Below are 23,866 nucleotides of genomic sequence, written 5' to 3' on the forward strand. Positions count from 1 at the left end.
ATGGGGGTGGAGAAGGGGGGAGGGAAAGAGCAGCCAGCAAGGGTATTTACATGGGTTCTAAAAAGGTATTAACAAAGGTATTGCCAAAACATTAACTAACAACAATTATGTGTCATTATTACAGCATATAGAAAATGATGTACAGAGCAAAAGGGAAAATACTTGTGTCAGGGCGGAGAGTTTAGACGGAAACATTGGGTTGATCAAAGAGAAGAGTAAGGTGGACAATATATTAAGTATGGTGGGGATGGAGAGGGAGTGAGAAGGACAGTCAGTATGAGTAACTCTAGGGATGCATTAGTCAACCATGATAGGATACCTTTAAAAAAACAAACGGACAAGGGAACCACTAAACTAAAATGTATGCTTGCAAACGCAAGAAGCCTAGCAGGTAAAATGGGGGAATTGGAATTGTTAGCATCAAAGGCTGAGTATGATATTATAGGTATTACGGAAACATGGTGGGACGACTCTCACGAATGGGTTGCAAACTTGGAGGGGTATTCTCTTTTCAGGAGGTTCAGGGCACGCAAAAGAGGAGGAGGTGTATGTCTTTATGTTAAACCATCACTTAAACCATACTTAAAAGAGGTTATTTATGAGGAGATTGGCGATAATGTGGAGTCACTATGGGTTGAAATCTCAGATGGGGGTATTGATGCAAAAAAACTAGTCATAGGCAAGTGCTACAAACAGCTGGATATTAGCAACATGAGGAAGAACAACTCTTGCAGCAAATTGAAAGGGCTGCGGGATTGGAGTACATCCTTGTGATTGGGGATTTTAATTATCCTTATATATATTGGAGTAACGATTCATGTGTTAAAGCTAGGGGCAACAGGTTCTTAAATATGTTAAAGGTTCACTACTTGTCTCACTTATTCGAGGACCCAACTAGGGGTAAAACTACTCTGGATCTAGTAATTACTAATAATGTGGACATTATATCAAACACTAAAGTTGGGGGGACCTTGGGTAACAGTGATCACTATATGATCACATTCGACATCAGTTTAAGGAAACATAGTTGTAAGGGTTCAACCAAAACATTTAACTTTAGAAAGGCTAATTTCAGTATGCTGAGATGTGCACTTAACAACATTGAGTGGGAAGTTTTGTTTCATAGCAAGAACACTTCGGAAATGTGGGATGCTTTAAAAGGGTTGCTAGATAGCAATATTCACAAATTCATTCCCATGGGCAGTAAACGCAGGAGTACTAAACTCAAACCGATGTGGCTTAACAAGTAGGACAAGGCAGAAATGGATAAAAAGAAGCGTGCTTTCAAAGCATTTAAATCTAATGGAAATGAGGAGTCATTCCAGTATTACAAGGAATGTAAAAAGCAATAAGAGCAGCTAAAATGGAAAATGAAAAGCGAGTCGCTATAGAGAGTAAAACCAATCCTAAAAAGTTTTTTAAGTACATAAACAGTAAAAGGTTAAAAAAGGAGAACATAGGTCTAATAAAAGATGAATTTGGAGTATTGATAAATGATGACGAAATAAAAGCGGAAATACTGAACACATTTTTTTATCGGTGTTCACCAGAAAAGAACTGATGGTGGGAGTAGTGCATAACGATAGTGACAGTAATGATTCATGGTTAGATACTTGTTTAAGTGAAGAAGTAGTCTGGGAGAGACTAAGCAAAATTAAGATTAATAAATCACCTGGTCCTGATGGACTTCACCCGAGGGTTCTTATGGAGCTTAGGTCACAACTAGCAAGACCCCTATACTTGATTTTCAATAGTTCAATTAGATCAGGTATGGTACCGAAGGATTGGCGCAGGCCTGGCCAACCTGTGGCTCTCCAGATGTTGTGAAACTACACATCCTAGCATGCCCTGCCACGGTTTTAGCATTCCTTAATAGCAAAACTGTGGCAAAGCATGATGGGACTAGTAGTTTTACAACAGCTGGAGAGCCACAGGTTGGCCAGGCCTGGATTGGCGTATAGCTGAAGTAGTGCCATTATTTAAAAAGGATCCAAAAATCATCCAGGTAACTACAGACCGGTTAGTTTAATGTCTATAGTGGGGAAAATATTACAGACTGTTAAGATTATTAGCAAGAACCAGCATGGGTTTGTGAGGGACAGATCATGTCAAACTAACTTAATTAGCTTCTACGAGGAAGTGAGCGATAATCTTGACCAGGGAAAAGCAGTGGATGTGGTCTACTTAGATTTTGCAAAAGCATTCGATACAGTGCTGCACTGGGAAGCTCTGTTTAGGACATGTGGGCACTCGTTGAGGCTGGAGGAGAGAAAATTCCGTATGCAATGGAGGAAAGGGTTCTTCACTGTTAGGGCAATAAGGATTTGGAATTCCCTGCCAGGGAAGGTGGTAATAGCTGACTTTGTAAATGCATTTAGAAATGGATTGGATAAATTTCTGATTGAAAATGATATCCAAGGTTATAACATTTAAAATATTGACGTTGATAATGCTGGTGTAACTAGTCATAAAACATTACTTCAGCAGGTACATTATAATCAATTCAACTTAATACGGAATACAGGTTGAACGCAATGGGCATTTTGCCTCTATTCAACCTCAATTACTATGTTACTATGTAAATTGAAAAAGCTGCTGGATTAGGGGACATCCTAGTGATTGGGGATTTTAATTATCCTGATATAAATTGTAACGATTCATGTGTAAAAGCTAGGGGTAACAGTTTCTTAAATATGTTAAAGGACAACTACCTGTCTCAATTAGTCGAGGACCCGACTAGAGGTAATATTATTCTGGATCTAGTAACTACCAATAATGTGGACATTATATCAAACACTAAAGTTGGGGGGACCTTGGGAAATAGTGATCAGTATATGATCACATTTGACATCAGTTTCAAGAAACATAGCTATAAGGGATCAACCAAAACATTTAACTTTAGAAAAGCTAACTTCAGTATGCTGAGACGTGCACTAAACGACATTGACTGGGAAGTTTTGTTTCATGGTAAGAATACTATGGAAATGTGGGAGGCTTTAAAAGGGTTACTCGAGCAACATTTGCAAATTCATTCCCATGGGCAGTAAACGCAGGAGTACTAAAATCAAACCGATGTGGCTTAATAAGAAGGTCAAGGAAGAAATGGTTAAAAAGAGGCGTGCTTTCAAAGCATTTACATCTAATGGAATAGTGGAGTCATTCCAGTACTACAAGGAATGCAATAAAAGATACAAAAAAGTAATAAGAGCAGCTAAAATAGATAACGAAAAGCAAATTGCTTTAGAGAGTAAAACCAATCCTAAAAAGTTTTTTTAAATACATAAACAGTGAAAGGTTAAAAAAGGAGAACATAGGGAGGGGCGTGGCCTGACGAGTAATGGAGTAGGACGTGTTATCCTAGCTCCCCAGCCGACAACATCCTAAAGACATCCTGACACCCCCTGTGTGACTGCATAAGTGGCCCTGTGCGGCTATCTGAATATCTGCTGCCCGATCTGGACCTCATTTCAAGTGGATCCTGTGTCCAGTGTACCTGCTGGGAACGTTAGAAGGGCTGAGCTGATCCTGACCTGCACGAGGCCGGCGCCATCTTGGATTGAGCTGCAGGGGAGCTGTGCCACTCGTCTCCCACCCGGCTTTCCTGACGTGCCCTGCGGCCGGCGAGTGGATACCGCGGGGGCCCCGCCACCTGAACAACACATCGCTCTGCTCCACTTCCCCGCCGGACGACCAGGGCGCTTGTCGCGGCCGTGCAGAATACGGGAAACCGCCGGGCGCCATCTTGCGGTTGGCGGGACGCGTGCGCGGAGCTCCGCCACCCGCCCCTGACAGCCCTGTGCTAAACCCGGAGCGGCCTATGAGCCGAGCAGAGAATACCCCCACTGCCTGCTACAGAAGCCTTTGTCCCCTGAGGGCTATAACACCAGCTGGGCTGACTGTGGGGTTTTCCGGGCGCCATCTTGTGGTTGGCAACAGGCTCAGCTCTGTTCCTGTCCACACCTCTCCTGCTGGAAGTGTCTATTATATGCAGCCTGGGCAGCTAGACCTGACTGGAGGCTGGTGAATGATACTAAAGAAGACCTGCATTGCTCTGCCTCGGGAGGGTACTGTCTGTGCAGGTGGGAAGTTGCCTGATCCCCTGATTCTGACCACAGCTTCCAAATCTATAGTGCCGACACGCAGCCACACTGTCAGGAACACTGGTCCTTTTATATATATATATTTGTCCTGCGTCTCTTGGCCCTCACACAGCGGGTTGGTGCCTGCGCCCCCTCTCTCTGCCTGCATTGCTTTGATATATAATTGGTCGAATACGGTGGCATTGTGTTATCCAAAATGGTGAAAGGCCGCCAATAACACGCGGCGGCAGGCGCAATGGAAAAGTTTGTCCGCAACCCCGGTCCCCAACAACAGAGGAGGGAAACTACACAAGCTGAGTCTTCGCCCCCTTCTCCTGCATACAGCTCTGTCTCATCGGATCCGCCTGATGCTGCGTTACAAAGAGTGTTGGATGCCGTGACAGCAAGTGAGGCCCGCTTGGCTGATAAAATTGGGCAGGTGCAGTCTGATCTCTCCATTATACATCAGGACCTACAACGGGTGAGAGAGAGGGTGGGTGAGGCCGAAACCCGTATCTCCAATGTCGAGGATACTGTCACCCCGCTGGGACGGCGTACTGATACTTTGGAGTCTCAAATGACTGATGTGCGCAAAAAACTAACGGATATGGAGGGACGCCTACGTCGCAACAATGTCTGTTTCATCGGTCTGCCCGAGAAGGAGGAAGGCTCATCTCCTGAGGAATTTCTAGAGGCGTGGCTTCGGAAGGCATTTGGATCCGATTAATTCTCGCCTCATTTCACCATAGAACGAGCTCATAGAGTTCCGATGCGCCCGTTGCCTCCGGGGGCCCCGCCTCGTACCTTCATCGCCAAGTTCCTTCACTTCCGCGACCGGGACACTGTTCTGAAACTTGCTCGCACGAAAGGCCCCTTAAAATGGAACGGGTCGCCAATATCGGTCTTCCCAGACTTTGCGGTGGAGGTGCAGAAAGATAGAGCTCAATTTCTGCCTGTTAAGAGGAGACTCCGGGAACTTGAATTGCCATACGCCATGCTCTTTCCATCACGATTACGAGTGGTAGCTGATGGTGAGACCAAGTTTTTTGAGGCTCCTCGAGAGGCGATGATATGGCTGGATAGACGCTTCCCGGCGAGACGGGCTCTTGCTGATTCGTGATTAATTCCTGTGACTGTGGTTGCAAGAGATTTTATGTACAGGATAAGATTATCTGCATATCTACTGGGGGGATGCAGGATGTGGAAAATGTTTAACTGTCTATGCTGCTCCCTGAGGATGTGAGGGTGGTGGGGGGGATACTTACTTACCTGATTTTCTGTCTTGTTATCCTTCTCATACAGGCAATTACTATATTTATATTGCTGGGATATGTCGGGTGGGGGGCTGGGGGAGAGGAGGGATATATCTGTGGTCCGAATATAACCGATTATATTTTGCTCTTAAGTCCCGGGGGGTGACTTTGTATATTTCGCCCCTTTTTCTATCCTATGGGGGCGATTTAGTCTACAGGCTGGGGAAGTTTTGTTTGTGTTTTGTTTTCTCTTTCTTAGGGCCATTATATTTTTGGCTCCACCCAGGGTATAACAAGTTGTGTGCTCTGGGCTTGAGCCGGTGTTAGGTTCAGGGATCCAAGTATGCTGCAGGTTGGGAGTAGTGTACAGGGTGGGGGGAGGGGGGAAGTTAAAGGCTACGGTAGTTTCTGGTATGGATGGTCGGAATTTGAGTGTGTGTGGCTTACGAATCTATTCATTGAGCGGTGGTGCCTTGTTCTTGTATGCAGAGAAGATGGATCTGGCTGGCTGCGGGCTGTAGCCTCTCTTATTATCAAAACGACCCCTCATGGTTGGACTTAGGTTGGTGTCATGGAATGTGCGGGGACTCAATGACAAGATCAAGAGATCCCTTGTGCTTAGACAAATTAAGCAGTATGCCGCTGATGTGATATGTCTTATGGAGACCCACCTGGTGGGCAGCAAGACCCTAGCCATTAAGAGACCTTGGGTAGGGTGGGCATTCCATTCCACACACACTTCTGCCTCTCGGGGGGTCTCTATCCTTGTAAAGAAGACAGTTCCCTTTGTGATGGAGTCAGTACAAACGGACCCATGGGGAAGATATGTGTTTTTAAAGTGTAAAATCCACTGTACCCCTCTGCTTTTGCTGTCCGTGTATGTGCCTCCCCCGTACTCCTCCGATGTCCTGAAAAGGGTTGCAGGGTTTATGGCCTTGTCACCGGGAATACCCGTGGTTTGTGTGGGGGATTTCAACAATGTATTAGATAAAGCGATGGATAGATTCTCTACTAATCCCTCTAATCCCTCTGGTCCACATTCTGGTAGAAATGCTTTTGCTGATGTCGTGTCGGGACTGGGCCTGGTTGATCCCTGGAGACTGAGACATCCATCTGTTAAACAATATTCATGCTTCTCACACTCCCACTCCTCGTTCTCTAGGATTGACCTGGCTCTTCTCTTGAGCGATCTGATTCCTAGGGTCCAGGATAGCAAATATGAGACTAGGGGTATATCGGATCACTCCCCTTTAACATTGACCCTGGATTTTGGTTGCCCTAGAGGCCAGGCAGTGTGGAAGTTTAACCCGTTTTGGCTAGTACATATGGGAGATGGCTCCGATTTGGTGACTGCGTGGCGGGAATTTTTCGAGATAAACAAGGCTGGGCAACCTATCTCTAATTTATGGGATGCGTTCAAGGCCTTTTTGCGGGGAACCCTAATTAAACGAGTGGCTAATTTAAAAACCTTTTTCAGGCACCGGGAGTCCGAACTAGAGACCCTAAGTGTTGCTGCAGAGGCACAATATTTACAGGATTGCTTGGATAGTTCCAAATCTGCATGGTTGACAGCTCAGGGGGAATGGAGGGAATGTCTAATGGAAAAGACTCAACATAGACTCCTCTTCTCCTCTCACACCTTTTACGCCTCCGGGGATAGGCCAGGATCATATTTAGCCTCCTTGGCACGGGGTGAGAGATCCGCTAATACCGTGGTTGAAATAGAGGCCTCAGACGGTACCACTGTATTGCAGACCACACAGATTGCGTCGGAATTCGTGTCGTACTATAGGCGATTATATAGCTCTAAACTAGACTGTACCCCGATGCAATTAGACGAATATTTACAGACTATACAGCTCCCCTTGCTGACTGGTGAGGCGCATGACTTCCTCGAGGCACCTATTTCACCAGAGGAGATTGTGGATGCGATCAATGCTGCCCCCAATGGGAAGGCTTCAGGGCTCGATGGTATACCGTCTGAGCTATATAAACGTCATTTAGATTTTTTTGTCCCCCAATTACTTGAGCTATATAATCAGATATTCACACAGGAATCCCTCCCATTATCTATGGCGGAGGCATTGATTATTGTCCTTCCGAAGCCCGATAAGGACCATAGGAAGGTTGATTCTTATAGACCTATCTCCCTTCTACCGACCGATGTTAAAATTCTGGCCAAAATCCTGGCATGTAGATTAAATAAGGTCATTACGCAGATCATACACCCAGATCAGATGGGATTTATGCCCAATAAATCAACATCCATTAATCTCAGACGATTATTTACCCATCTCCAGGTCCCCCGTGAGGCACCCTCATCCATAGTAGTATCATTGGACGCCGCTAAGGCCTTTGACTCCGTGGAGTGGGAGTACTTGTGGAGTGTCATGCGCAAGTTTGGTATAGGCCCCAGCTTTATCAAATTCGTCCGCCTGCTGTATTCCTCTCCCCTGGCTAGAGTGGCGGTGAATGGCTTTGTGTCACATTCCTTTCCATTGTCTAGGGGTACTCGTCAGGGATGCCCATTGTCCCCTACCCTATTTGCTATAGCCATTGAACCCCTTGCATGTCTTCTGCGAGCGAACCCTGAGATTATTGGATACACCGTGGGCACCAGGGAGGAGAAAAATAAGAATTTACTTACCGATAATTCTATTTCTCATAGTCCGTAGTGGATGCTGGGGACTCCGAAAGGACCATGGGGAATAGCGGCTCCGCAGGAGACTGGGTACAAAAGTAAAAAGCTTTAGGACTACCTGGTGTGCACTGGCTCCTCCCCCTATGACCCTCCTCCAAGCCTCAGTTAGGATACTGTGCCCGGACGAGCGTACACAATAAGGAAGGATTTTGAATCCCGGGTAAGACTCTTACCAGCCACACCAATCACACCGTACAACTTGTGATCTGAACCCAGTTAACAGCATGATAACAGAAGGAGCCTCTGAAAAGATGGCTCACAACAACAATAACCCGATTTTTGTAACAATAACTATGTACAAGTAATGCAGACAATCCGCACTTGGGATGGGCGCCCAGCATCCACTACGGACTATGAGAAATAGAATTATCGGTAAGTAAATTCTTATTTTCTCTAACGTCCTAGTGGATGCTGGGGACTCCGAAAGGACCATGGGGATTATACCAAAGCTCCCAAACGGGCGGGAGAGTGCGGATGACTCTGCAGCACCGAATGAGAGAACTCCAGGTCCTCCTCAGCCAGGGTATCAAATTTGTAGAATTTAGCAAACGTGTTTGCCCCTGACCAAGTAGCTGCTCGGCAAAGTTGTAAAGCCGAGACCCCTCGGTCAGCCGCCCAAGATGAGCCCACTTTCCTTGTGGAATGGGCTTTTACAGATTTTGGCTGTGGCAGGCCTGCCACAGAATGTGCAAGCTGAATTGTACTACAAATCCAACGAGCAATAGTCTGCTTAGAAGCAGGAGCACCCAACTTGTTGGGTGCATACAGGATAAACAGCGAGTCAGATTTTCTGACTCCAGCCGTCCAGGAAACATATATTTTCAGGGCCCTGACTACGTCCAGTAACTTGGAATCCTCCAAGTCCCTAGTAGCCGCAGGCACCACAATAGGCTGGTTTAAGTGAAATGCTGAAACCACCTTAGGGAGAAATTGAGGACGAGTCCTCAATTCTGCCCTGTCCGTATGAAAAATTAGGTAAGGGCTTTTATAGGATAAAGCCGCCAATTCTGAAACACGCCTGGCCGAAGCCAGGGCTAACAGCATTACCACTTTCCATGTGAGATATTTTAAGTCCACAGTGGTGAGTGGTTCAAACCAATGTGATTTTAGGAACCCCAAAACTACATTGAGATCCCAAGGTGCCACTGGAGGCACAAAAGGAGGCTGTATATGCAGTACTCCCTTGACAAACGTCTGAACTTCAGGAACAGAAGCTAGTTCTTTTTGGAAGAATATTGACAGGGCCGAAATTTGAACCTTAATGGACCCTAATTTTAGGCCCATAGACAGTCCTGTTTGCAGGAAATGCAGGAATCGACCCAGTTGAAATTCCTCTGTAGGGGCCTTCCTGGCCTCGCACCACGCAACATATTTTCGCCAAATACGGTGATAATGTTGTACGGTCACATCCTTCCTGGCTTTGATCAGGGTAGGGATGACTTCATCCGGAATGCCTTTTTCCTTCAGGATCCGGCGTTCAACAGCCATGCCGTCAAACGCAGCCGCGGTAAGTCTTGGAACAGACATGGTCCCTGCTGGAGCAGGTCCTTTCTTAGAGGTAGAGGCCACGGGTCTTCCGTGAGCATCTCTTGAATTTCCGGGTACCAAGTCCTTCTTGGCCAATCCGGAGCCACGAGTATAGTCTTTACTCCTCTCCTTCTTATGATTCTCAGTACTTTTGGTATGAGAGGAAGAGGAGGGAACACATACACTGACTGGTACACCCACGGTGTTACCAGAGCGTCCACAGCTATTGCCTGAGGGTTCCTTGACCTGGCGCAATATCTGTCCTGTTTTTTGTTGAGGCGGGACGCCATCATGTCCACCTTTGGTTTTTCCCAACGGTTCACAATCATGTGGAAGACTTCTGGGTGAAGTCCCCACTCCCCCGGGTGAAGATCGTGTCTGCTGAGGAAGTCTGCTTCCCAGTTGTCCACTCCCGGAATGAACACTGCTGACAGTGCTATCACATGATTTTCCGCCCAGCGAACAATCCTTGCCACTTCCGTCATTGCCCTCCTGCTTCTTGTGCCGCCCTGTCTGTTTACGTGGGCGACTGCCGTGATGTTGTCCGACTGGATCAACACCGGCTGACCCTGAAGCAGAGGTCTTGCCTGACTTAGGGCATTGTAAATGGCCCTGAGTTCCAGGATATTTATGTGAAGTGACGTTTCCATGCTTGACCACAAGCCCTGGAAATTTCTTCCCTGTGTGACTGCTCCCCAGCCCCTCAGGCTGGCATCCGTGGTCACCAGGACCCAATCCTGAATGCCGAATCTGCGGCCCTCTAGGAGATGAGCACTCTGTAACCACCACAGGAGAGACACCCTTGTCCTTGGAGACAGGGTTATCCGCTGATGCATTTGAAGATGCGATCCGGACCATTTGTCCAGCAGATCCCACTGAAAAGTTCTTGCGTGGAATCTGCCGAATGGAATCGCTTCGTAAGAAGCCACCATCTTTCCCAGGACCCTTGTGCATTGATGTACTGACACTTGGCCTGGTCTTAGGAGGTTCCTGACTAGGTCGGATAACTCCCTGGCTTTCTCCTCCGGGAGAAACACCTTTTTCTGTACTGTGTCCAGAATCATTCCTAGGAACAGCAGACGTGTCGTCGGAATCAGCTGCGATTTTGGAATATTTAGAATCCATCCGTGCTGTCGTAGTACTACTTGAGATAGTGCTACTCCGACCTCTAACTGTTCTCTGGACCTTGCCCTTATCAGGAGATCGTCCAAGTAAGGGATAATTAAGACGCCTTTTCTTCGAAGAAGAATCATCATTTCGGCTATTACCTTGGTAAAGACCCGGGGTGCCGTGGACAATCCAAACGGCAGCGTCTGAAACTGATAGTGACAGTTCTGTACCACAAACCTGAGGTACCCTTGGTGAGAAGGGCAAATTGGGACATGGAGGTAAGCATCCTTGATGTCCAGAGACACCATATAGTCCCCTTCTTCCAGGTTCGCTATCACTGCTCTGAGTGACTCCATCTTGAACTTGAACCTTTTTATGTAAGTGTTCAAGGATTTCAGATTTAAAATGGGTCTCACCGAGCCGTCCGGCTTCGGTACCACAAACAGCGTGGAATAATACCCCTTTCCCTGTTGTAGGAAGGGTACCTTGATTATCACTTGCTGGGAATACAGCTTGTGAATGGCTTCCAATACCGCCTCCCTGTCGGGGGGAGACGTTGGTAAAGCAGACTTCAGGAACCGGCGACGGGGAGACGTCTCGAATTCCAATTTGTACCCCTGAGATACTACCTGCAGGATCCAGGGGTCCACTTGCGAGTGAGCCCACTGCGCGCTGAAATTCTTGAGACGGGCCCCCACCGTCTTGCCTGAGTCCGCTTGTAAGGCCCCAGCGTCATGCTGAGGACTTGGCAGAAGCGGGGGAGGGCTTCTGTTCGTGGGAAGAGGCTGTCTGCTGCAGTCTTTTTCCCCTTCCTCTGCCCCGGGGCAGATATGAGTGGCCTTTTGCCCGTTTGCCCTTATGGGGACGAAAGGACTGAGCCTGAAAAGACGGTATCTTTTTCTGCTGTGAGGTGACTTGGGGTAAAAAGGTGGATTTTCCAGCCGTTGCCGTGGCCACCAGGTCCGATAGACCGACCCCAAATAACCCCTCCCCTTTATACGGCAATACTTCCATATGCCGTTTGGAATCCGCATCACCTGACCACTGTCGCGTCCATAACCCTCTTCTGGCAGAAATGGACATCGCACTTACTCTTGATGCCAGAGTGCAAATATCCCTCTGTGCATCACGCATATATAGAAATGCATCCTTTAAATGCTCTATAGTCAATAATATATTGTCCCTTTCCAGGGTATCAATATTTTCAGTCAGGGAATCCGACCAAGCTACCCCAGCACTGCACATCCAGGCTGAGGCGATTGCTGGTCGCAGTATAATACCAGTATGTGTGTATATACTTTTTAGGATATTTTCCAGCTTCCTATCAGCTGGTTCCTTGAGGGCGGCCGTATCAGGAGACGGTAACACCACTTGTTTTGATAAGCGTGTGAGCGCCTTATCCACTCTAGGGGGTGTTTCCCAACGCGCCCTAACCTCTGGCGGGAAAGGGTATAATGCCAATAATTTTTTAGAAATTAGCAGTTTTTTATCGGGGGAAACCCACGCTTCATCACACACCTCATTTAATTCATCTGATTCAGGAAAAACTACGGGTAGTTTTTTCACACCCCACATAATACCCTTTTTTGTGGTACTTGTAGTATCAGAAATGTTCAAAACCTCCTTCATTGCCGTGATCATGTAACGTGTGGCCCTACTGGAAAATACGTTTGTTTCCTCACCGTCGATACTGGAGTCAGTGTCCGTGTCAGTGTCTGTATCGACCTGAGGTAACGGGCGTTTTATAGCCACTGACGGTGTTTGAGACGCCTGTACAGGTATTAACTGATTTGCCGGCTGTCTCATGTCGTCAACAGTCTTTTGTAAAGTGCCGACACTATCACGTAATTCTTTCCATAAGACCATCCAGTCAGGTGTCGACTCCCTAGGGGGTGACATCACTAACACAGGCAATTGCTCCGCCTCCACACCATTTTCCTCCTCATACATGTCGACACAGCGTACCGACACACAGCACACACACACAGGGAATGCTCTGATAGAGGACAGGACCCCACTAGCCCTTTGGGGAGACAGAGGGAGAGTTTGCCAGCACACACCAGAGCGCTATATATATATACAGGGATAACCTTATATAAGTGTTTTCCCCTAATATAGCTGCTGTATATATTAATATGCCAATTTAGTGCCCCCCCTCTCTTGTTTTACCCTGTTTCTGTAGTGCAAGACTGCAGGGGAAAGTCAGGGAGCCTTCCTCCAACGGAGCTGTGAGGAAAAAATGGCGCCAGTGTGCTGAGGAGATAGGCTCCGCCCCCTTCACGGCGGCCTTTCTCCCGCTTTTTAATGGAAAAATTGGCAGGGGTTAAATGCATCCATATAGCCCAGGAGCTATATGTGATGTATTTTTTGCCAAAAAAAGGTTTTTTATTGCGTCTCAGGGCGCCCCCCCCCAGCGCCCTGCACCCTCAGTGACCGGAGTGTGAAGTGTGCTGAGAGCAATGGCGCACAGCTGCGGTGCTGTGCGCTACCTTATTGAAGACAGGACGTCTTCTGCCGCCGATTTTCCGGACCTCTTCACTCTTCTGGCTCTGTAAGGGGGCCGGCGGCGCGGCTCCGGGACCCATCCATGGCTGGGCCTGTGATCGTCCCTCTGAAGCTAATGTCCAGTAGCCTAAGAAGCCCAATCCACTCTGCACGCAGGTGAGTTCGCTTCTTCTCCCCTTAGTCCCTCGGTGCAGTGAGCCTGTTGCCAGCAGGTCTCACTGAAAATAAAAAACCTACTTTAAACTTTTACACTAAGCAGCTCAGGAGAGCCCCTTAGCCTGCACCCGTCTCGTTCGGGCACAAAAATCTAACTGAGGCTTGGAGGAGGGTCATAGGGGGAGGAGCCAGTGCACACCAGGTAGTCCTAAAGCTTTTTACTTTTGTGCCCAGTCTCCTGCGGAGCCGCTATTCCCCATGGTCCTTTCGGAGTCCCCAGCATCCACTAGGACGTTAGAGAAATAGCTCTATATGCCGATGACATCCTGCTATTTGTGGATCGCTATGCTGAGTCTATGCCTAAGATTTTAGATATTATTAATAAGTTCGGATGTTACTCCGGGCTCCTGATCAATTGGGAGAAATCCTCCATTATCCCGTTTCAGGGCGAGGTCCCTGCCTCCCCATTGGTTGTTCTCCCGCTAAGATGGGTGAATTCCTTTAAGTATCTGGGCATTTGGGTATCCAACGACCCTCATAAATTTACTTCCCTTAATATTACACCGCAAATATCTTATCTTCGCAATAAAGTGAAGGTCTGGGGGAAATTGCCCCTGACAGTTACAGGGAGGGTTAACTTGGTGAAAATGGTTTTTCAGCCCAAACTCCTGTACATACTACAACAATCCCCAATATACATCTCCCAGAAAACTTTCAAACAGATAGATGGTTTGATGTCCTCTTTGGTTTGGGCTAGTAAACGGGCACGGTTGAAACTTAATACTTTGACCAGGCCCAAAACCTCAGGGGGGCTGGCTCTTCCCAACTTTCGTCTTTATTATTTTGCAGCACAATTAGCACATCTATGGGAATGGGTTAATGATACTGACACTTCAAGTTTGCACTCACAGCTGGTATTGCAGGAATATCCAGGTGGTTCCCCACTGAGACTGCTTCTCTGTGGAAGCGTCAAAGTGTCGGCACTACCACTCATTAAACAATATATTACTGTTTGGAGACTGGCGCACCGGATATTGCAAGGACAGGGCATTGACCCTGACACTCCGCTGGACAATAAATATGGATTGCCAGAGTTGTATCAGCTTCAAGTCAGGGAGGTGTGGGAACCATGGGGAGTAACTTCACTGGGACACTTATACACTGATGGGTTTTTTAGATCCTTCCAGCAGATTCAACAGGAATTTAACGTCCCCTCTGCGTATTTTTTTCGCTTCCTTCAATTGAGACATGCGGTGTCTGCCCAATTCCCCGATGGCCCGCCGGCATTTACTGATTCCCCGGTCAAATTGCTGTTGCAGACGGTGGGATCCGGTCACTTAGTATCCAAAATATATGGCCGGTTACTTCAAATGCATCATATAGACCCCCTTAGCTCCCTCAAGACCAAGTGGGAATCTGATCTAGGTCCAGTGTCGGATGAGATATGGGAGGGTGCCCTGGGATCGTGCCGGCTTTCAACATCATCTGTCCGACATCAGCAAATTCAGTTGTTCGTGCTGCACAGGGTATATATGTCACCTCTGAGATTGTCACATATAGGGGGATCCCACAGCTCAAAATGTCCCAAATGTGGCAGTATGGGAGCAGACTTTTGGCATATGATATGGATATGCCCTCTGGTGTCGATTTTTTGGGAGGAGGTTATACGTGCCATAGTTGTTACGGGTATCCCCTCTACCGTACTTACACCTATCTCTTGCATACTAGCAACTATAGATGAGGAAACTCTAGATCCGCCCAGTCGACGCTATGTTATAAACCTCAGTGCTCTGGCCAAGGTTTGCATAGCCAGACTATGGATGGCTAATGAAGCCCCAGCGCCACAATCCTGGATTGCTCTGGTTAATGCAACTGTTGCACATGAAAAATTCGTATATCTGGCCAGGAATGCGGAAAAAAAGTTTATTGCTATATGGGGAAAGTGGATGAGCTCTCGCTATTTCGCTTCACGGATGAATACTGCTGAACCCTAGATTTATTTAACTGACTGATATGAGTGGTCTCTGTGTGGGATCTCTGGGGTGAGTGGCCCATGGTCGGCTGGATTCAAAGGCACGATAATACCGTGACGAAGGATAATACAATGTGTGTTTAATATATAGGAAATCCGGGTCACCACTGCTCTATTACTATTTATGACTATGAATGGGATACTTAATACCACATCACACTATACTCTCTATGTAATACCGTAAGCATGTTGTTGTTATTTGTTAAGTGTTTTAGTCTAGTTGATGTATGTATGTTATGTTTGCCCTAGGCAATGTTTAAATGTTAAAACATTGTAAAAACCAATAAAAAATTATTGAATTTAAAAAAAAAAAGGAGAACATAGGTCCAATGAAAGATGAATTGGGAGTCTTGATTAATGATACCAAAATAAAAGCTGAAATAATGAACACATTTTTTCATCAGTTTTCACCAGAGAAGAACAAATGGTGGGAGTAGTCCATAACGACAGTGACGATAATGTCACATGGCTAGATAGACGTATAGATTGGTGTATAACGGAGGTATTGTCATTAGTTAAAAAGGGAAGTAAAAATCATCCTGGTAACTACAGACCAATTAGTTTGACAACTACAGTGGGGAAAATATTGGAAAGAATTTTAAGAGATAGCACAGAGGATTATCTGCAGACTGCTAAAATTATTAGCATAAACCAACATGGGTTTGTGAGGGACAGATCATGCCAAACTAACTTAATTCGTTTCTATGAGGAAGTGAGCGACAATCTCGACCAGGGGAAAGCTGTGGATGTGGTCTATTTAGATTTTGCAAAAGCCTTCGATACAGTGCCGCACTGGAGACTGATTGTCAAATTAATGGAGCTTGGCTTAGGATAAACTATTTGTACATGGATAAGTAATTGGCTGGATAACAGGGAACAGCGAGTAGTGGTCAATGGGATGTTCTCCAGCTGGGCAACAGTAGTCAGCAGAATACCACAAGGGTCCGTACTAGGGCCACTATTGTTTAATATATTTATTAATTACCTAGGACTAGGCCTGGAAAGCACAGTGTCAATCTTTGCTGATGATACTAAACTGTGTAGAGTAATTCATTCAGAAATCAATGTGGAGTCTCTGCAGAATTACTTATTTAAACTTGAAATTTGGGCATCCAAATGGAGAATGAGGTTTAATATAGAAAAATGCAAAGTTATGCATTGTGGGACAAAGAATAAACTAGCATCCTACACATTAAATGGGGAAAATCTAGGGGTAACATTAGTGGAAAAAGACTTGGGGGTACTCATAGATAATAAGCTTAATAACAGTACACAATGTCAAAGTGCAACAAAGAAGGCAAGTAAGGTGCTAGCGTGCATAAACCGGGGAATTGAGGAAAGGGACGAGAGTGTAATCCTGCCACTGTACAAAGCATTGGTACGTCCGCACCTGCAATATTGTGTTCAGTTTTGGGCACTGCATTATAAAAAAGATATTTGGAAAATCAAAAGAGTTCAAAGGCGAGCTACTAAATTGAGGGCTAGAGGCACTGGATTACAAAGAAATACTTACTAGGTTGAATATGTATACTCTAGAAAAGAGGCGTCTAAGAGGAGACATTATTAATATCTTCAAATATGTAAAGGGACAATACAAGGAGTTATCAAGGGATATGTTCATAAAAAAAACATTGTATAGGACACGTGGGAACTCGCTGAGGCTAGAGGAGAAAAAATTCCACACACAACATAGGAAAGGGTTCTTCACAGTTAGTACAATAAAGATTTGGAACTCCCTGCCAGAGAAGGTGGTAATGGCGGACTCGGTAAATACCTTCAAAAACAGATTGGATACATTTCTAACTAATAAAGATATCCAAGGTTACAGCATTTAAAAAAAATTGACATTCACAAACTGGGAGGTACAGGAATTATAGTTGTTAATTAATCCTTTACTTCAGCAGGGACATGATAGTGAGCTCAGCTTAATACAGAATACAGGTTGAACCCGATGGGCATTTTGCCTCTTTTCAACCTTATTAACTATGTTACTATGTTACATATGTGGTTTCGATATCTTCCATAGGTAGGTATGCTTGGTTCTGTGTTTGGACATCAATGAGGTTGATCAGCTCGAGCAGACTTGCAAACTGTAACAAGGGTACTTTGCTGCCTGTTCTGCTTTCACTGGTGCTGGCATCTCGCTGTCCATGGAAAACATGCTTTGTCCAGCAAGTTTTGTGATAGCAAACATCAACTTAATGTGCATCACCTGGTGCAATGCATGAGGTCAGTCTTGTTTTCAGTGTGTCATTATTGCCTCTTTCAACAGCTTGTTTAAGAGAGTTCCCAGCATTCATTGTCCTCACCTGATACAGCTGCTCATCATCACCTTTCTGACAGAAGAAACATCTTTCCTTATTCAGTGGACTTGTCTGCAACCTAGTGAATGGTGTTGAATAGTCGGATGTTGCTGGGCCTGCTTCATCCATTTCAGTTTTTCCTCTTTTCTGTCTTGTTTCTTGGCAGTGTGGAGGCCAGTAGCTAATGCATGTGCTTGACTGTCTCGGGCACTTTGTATTTGGTCCTTTTTAATTGTATTTGCATAGCAACAATGATGATAGACTGCTTGATGTGCACAGAGTGTGTTTGCTGTACAGCTTTGCAGTTGTCTGTGAACTTCATGCACACTGATCCTCTCTACTACTACGTCCAGCATGCGCTGATAGGAGTCTATCCGTGGATGTAGCACCAACTGTTCATTGTCAGCACCAGACTTGCAGAGTATACACTGCTTCCAGTTGATAAACTCCTGAGCTGGACATGTAGACCCTTCAGCAGCTTGTGGTTTGTCACTCATGTTTAAAGCCTACAACACAGAAAACAGAACAAAAAAAACCATTACAATATCATATAATACAACTGCTGTATACTACAATATGTAAACTACAATATAATACAAGAACTGCTGTAACAATTGTCTCAACACATTTGCAACATCTGCAACTAGACGCATTTGATTCTTTGGCCATGAAAATGGTAGTTCAGCTGTAAAAATCAAATTTCTATGTTAGTTAGAGGCCGAGTTATAGACGAAAACATTGTTTCCGGCAGCCATTTTGTAAATTCCAAGATGGAGGCCGTGTATGTATCAAGATAAATGGAAACATTGTTTTTCTGATTGCTTATACAATAACGTTTACAGAAATGTATAGTTTTCTGACTCTCCACAAAAATCCAACGACAGTTCATATTCATACGTAGTGAACCTGTCTATACTGTGTAAAGCAATAATTAGGAAAAACAAAGGCAAAAATGTTCACAGTGCTTTTTCCAACCTATATAATCCATGTATAGTACAATAAAAAATAATAATACACTGTTAGTATGGTGTCAAAATCATGTAAACTCACCAAACATATCAGTGTTCTTATTTAGAGACAACTCCTTTACTCCACTAAAACATATAAATGAAACAAAAAAATGAGAAATAAAAACCAAATCATTATATTAACGAATTCAGTGAACTAAATATTTTTCAAAATGATAAAAAAGTTTTAAAAGAGTTTGTACATAAGATACACTGTTAGATTAAGGTGAAATGTAAACAGTACCATTATATAAATAATAATATTAATTATAATGATTATAATAATTATTATTAGTGGCACTGTTCATATAAACATTTATCTATCAGTGTATCTGACATACAAACTATTTTTATTTTGGAATATTCTATTGAGTTTTTTTATTTGAATATGCAACAAATGGGAAAATAAGACTGTCCGGATGGTACTCTCTGGTATACACCTTCCTGATGGTCTATTCTGTATTCTTATAACTAGTTACAGAAACAGGAAGAAATTAGTGAAATTATTTCAGGAATTAATAAAATAAGCTTCTGAAGGCTTCTCCAGTGTTGACAAGCTGCCATAATGCTTGTTTCAACTTTAAGTTTAGCTAAATACCAGTATCTTTAGTAACTGGAAAAAAAAACATGAATGTCCTTTTAAAATTTAATCTAAGCACTGGCATATTTGCAATCGGTACAGTCCCCTGGGGTGGGCCACACCGCACACCCTCACCCAGTTTTCAATACTTCCCTCCGGAGTTGCGTGCCAGCAGCCCTACTGAAATCACCGGGAAAATAGTCGCCACGCCATTTTCCCCGAGACCTGCACATGCACACTAGACTCTGGGACAGTGCTAGGGTCCCCTAGTGCCCAGAGTCTACCAGGTAGCCGGCTAGAGAGGAGGGGGCACAGATGGAGCCTGCACATGAGCCTCCACCTCTTTTGAAGGGCTCCAGTAAGGATTAGAAATTAAGGCATATAGAGCAAGGCCGGGTGCACACTTGTCGATATATCATACAGCCTACAGATTATATATTTCTGGACCATCGACACGCAGGGACATAGCAAGGGCAGCACCAGTGGAGTTCATGATCCAGGTGCCTTCTCTGGCAAGGGTGCTACAGTTCCACCATCGCTGCTGCCAGGAGCTACAGTACGCACTACACCACCAACCAAGTCAGTGCTCAACCTCGCACGAACACGGTGGCTGCACTGCAGGAGGCACAATAAAGGTTATTTTGCTACAGAGTGTCACGCCATGACATCCGCATGCTATGACTGAAGAATCAGAGTAGTCACCGCCGCAGCGACGAGGAGCTCAGAGTTAGTACTGCAGAAGATCTGGGAACATGGCAGGAGAGGCAAGTGTGGTTGCTGGAAAGACACAGGGGAGGGGAAGAGCCACAGGGAGACAAGAAACTGGGAGTGAGGGAGGCAGCCATGGGGAGACACAGGGGTCTGTAACTGGGGGGGGGCTAAGGGGGCATGTGCCCCAGGTTCTGGATATGAGGAACGTAATTTAGCTTGTCACCTATCCTAGAAACACGCTGCCAACTGCCATCTGTATACGGCACTTAGCAGCGCACAAAGTACCGCAAGACTATGTCCTGGAAGTCCCGCGGCTGCAGAGAGAGGACTGCACCCCAGATCCTCTGATGTTTCCACAGCCCTGGTGACTGGATCCTCCGCTGTGTATGCTGCCCAGAAGACTGGCTCTTCCCATATTACTGCCTTGCCCTGGGTGACAAAAGAAAATACATGGGAGGAGGCAGCCATTGGGAGACACTGGGAGGGACCCAGCTTTAGGGGGACATGACACAGAGGGGAGTCAGCCATGGGGAGTCTCATAGGTGAAACAGCCATGGGGAGATGCATGGGGAGGCAGCCATGGGGAGACATGACACAGTGGGGAAGGCAGCCATGAGGAGACACAGGGGTAAGGCAGCTATGGGGAGATGCAGAGGTTAGGCAGCCATTGGGAGACACGGTGGGAGGCAGCCATGGGGAGACACAGGGAGAGGCAGTCATGGGGAGATGCAGGGAGAGGCAGTCATGGGGAGATGCAGGGGGGAGGCAGCCAAGGAGAGACAAGACATAGGGAGATGTGAGGAGGGAGGCAACCATGGGAAGAGAAGACATAGAGGGGAGGCAGCCATGGGAGTGTTGGAGGCAGCTATGGGGCAACACAGGGAGAAGGCAGCCATGGGGAGACACAGGGGGAGGCAGCCATGGGGAGACAAGATACAGAGGGGAAGGCAGCCACGAGGAGACACAGGGGTGAGGCAGCCATGAGGAGATGCAGGGGGGGATGCAGCCATGGGGAGACACAGGAGGGAGGAAGCCATGGGGAGACAATACATGGGGGGAGGTAGCCATGGAGATATACAGAGTGGGAGGCAGCCATGAGGAGACACAGTGGTGAGGCAGCCATGGGGAGATGCAGAGGTGAGGCAGCCATGGGGAGATTTAGGGGGGAATGCAGCCATGAGGAGACACTGGAGGGAGGAAGCCATGGGGAGACAATACATGGGGGAGGTAGCCATGGAGTGATGCAGGGGGGAGGCAGCCATGGGGAGACACAGGGGGAGGCAGCCATAGGGAGACACAGGGAGAGGCAGCCAAGGGGAGTCAAGACACAGAGGGGAAGGCACTCATGAGGACACAGGAATCTCATGGGTGAGGCAGCCATGGGGAGATGCAGGGTTGGAGGCAGCCATGGGGGGACACAGGGAGGAGGCAGCCATGGGGAGACACAGGGGGAGGCAGCCATGGGGAGACAAGACACAGAGGGGGAGGCAGCCATGAGGAGACACAGGGGTGAGGAAGCCATGGGGAGTTTCAGAGGTGAGGCAGCCATAGAGAGATGTAGGGGGGGTGCAGCCATGGGGAGACACAGGAGAGAGGAAACCATGGTGGGAGGCAGCCATGGGGAGACACAGGGGGGGCAGCCATGGGGAGACACATGGTGGGGTGGCAGCAATGGGAAGGTGCAGGGCTGGAGGCAGCCATGGAGGGACATGGGGAAGAGGCAGCCTTGGGGAGACATGGGGTGGCAGCCATGGGGAGACAAGACACAGGGGGGAAACAGCCATGAGGAGACACAGGGGTGAGGTAGTCATGGGGAGATGCAGAGGTAAGGAAACCATGGGGAGACACAGGGGGAAGCAGCCATGGGGAGACAAGACATGGGAGGAGGCATCCATGGGGAGATTAAGGGAGGGAGAAAGCCATAGGGAGACAAGACACAGAGGGGAGGCAGCGATGGGGAGACACATGATGGGGAGGCAGGAATGGCGAGGTGCAGGGTTGGAGGCAGCCATGGGGAGACACAGGGAGGAGGCAGCCATGGGGAGACACAGGGGGGGAAGTCATGGGGAGACAAGACACAGAGGGGGAAGCAGCCATGAGGAGACACAGGGGTGAGGCAGCCATGGGGAGATGCAGAGGTGAGGCAACCATGGGGAGACACAGAGAGGAAGCAGCCATTGGGAGATACAGGGGGAGGTAGTCAATTGGAGATGCAAGGGGAGGTAGCCATGTGGAGACAAGATACAGAGGGGAGGCAGCCATGGGGAGACATATGGGTAAGACAGCCATGGGGAGATTAAGGGGGGTAGGTAAATGCTAATGTATCATGCAGCATTATCAGTGCATCTACCTGTGTGTATGGGTGACCCACCGACCGACCAATATAAAAGTTGCAGAATCCATTTAATATAAACAACTGGATGGGCATATTAAAATGGGCCTGCTAGCCAGACATATCGGGCAAATGATTGGTAAGTGTGTATGCAGAAAATCATCTGTGCGTAAACTTTACTAATTGTCAGACTGGTCGGTAAGCTGATCTGTCAATCAACTGTGTACTCAGACTGACTGAGCAGCTCTACTCGGCTGTATGACTCACAGAGGGATGGGGGCTGGTCGGCCAGCTCCACAAACCGGCACTAGGCTGATCTGCCTGGCATACAGAGAGATGGGGGCATGCCACAAGTACAGGCACCTATGACTCGTGGAACAATGCCCCATGAGATGAGGATACTACCCCTGCAACCTGCAGCATGAGCGCATAGCATAATGCCAGGGGTGTTTTAGAGCCCCAGTCCATCCCTGGTCTCAATACAGTGGAGTGTTCATGTTGTTGAATGGGCTCTCATAATAATATTAATATACAACTGCACTCTCATAATAACTTAGAAAATGGTGTCCCCTTAAAATATATAAAAATAGAACTATGGACACTATTCAGCTTTAGTTGCAATTTTGCCTTTTTAGCAAATCTGCAACTGGCTGCGATCACAAGCTGGGGGCGGCCCAGCACAGGGCATGGCCGCCCAGCATGCAAATACCCCACAGTGATGTGATTGCAATGTAATTGCAATCACATTGCTGATTTGTGGAAGCTCCCCTGTCTCTGCAGCCAGGCTGTGAAGCCAGGTGCAGGGCAGCCATTTTTCGGGTCGCAGCGGGCACATGTGACATCACGTGGCCGCCCTGAACCTGCATCTGCTTCCGACGACATGCATGCCCAATGCCGAGTCGCTTCCCCCACAACGCTGCGTCGCCACCCCATACCGCCCCACAAATGCCTCTACCTTTCTATCAGACACAGGTGTTCGCATAATGAGATGTGATCGCTTCTCCCCAGCCCACACACATGCAGTATGGGTCCCACGCGTGCACACTACGGTGGGACACGGGGATATGCGATCGCAGCAGTGGTTGCTACTGAATAGGGTCATATGCCTCCTTTTAATATAAAGATCTGTACACGCTTATTAATATAAATAGCTAATTGCGCCACCTTATTAATGTAAAGAACAGTGACCCAATTTTAATATAAATATATACCTTTGTGTCCTTACAACTATAGATAGATAACTGTGTTCTGCCTTCACTATGATGTTTTTTAACCAAATTCAGACAGACAGCATAACCACCTCTACTTTTCAATAATCCCAATCAAATGTGATGATCTGAAGAATGGCATATATTATGCAATAGAGGAAACTGGTAAAAATACAAATGATGAAATGCAATTACAATAAGCATATGGATGATGCAATGCATACATAACATGTAACATGAAGTACGCAAACAACAAGCTGAAAACATACAGAGGACCAGCAGCAGTGTAAAGTGATACAGCTGGTAAACACAACTGATTGTCAAATCTATGATAGCAGATTTAAGGGTCAGAAACACAGCCT

This window comes from Pseudophryne corroboree, chromosome 7, assembly GCF_028390025.1.
Source record: "Pseudophryne corroboree isolate aPseCor3 chromosome 7, aPseCor3.hap2, whole genome shotgun sequence".
NCBI classification, from domain to species: Eukaryota; Metazoa; Chordata; class Amphibia; order Anura; family Myobatrachidae; genus Pseudophryne; species Pseudophryne corroboree.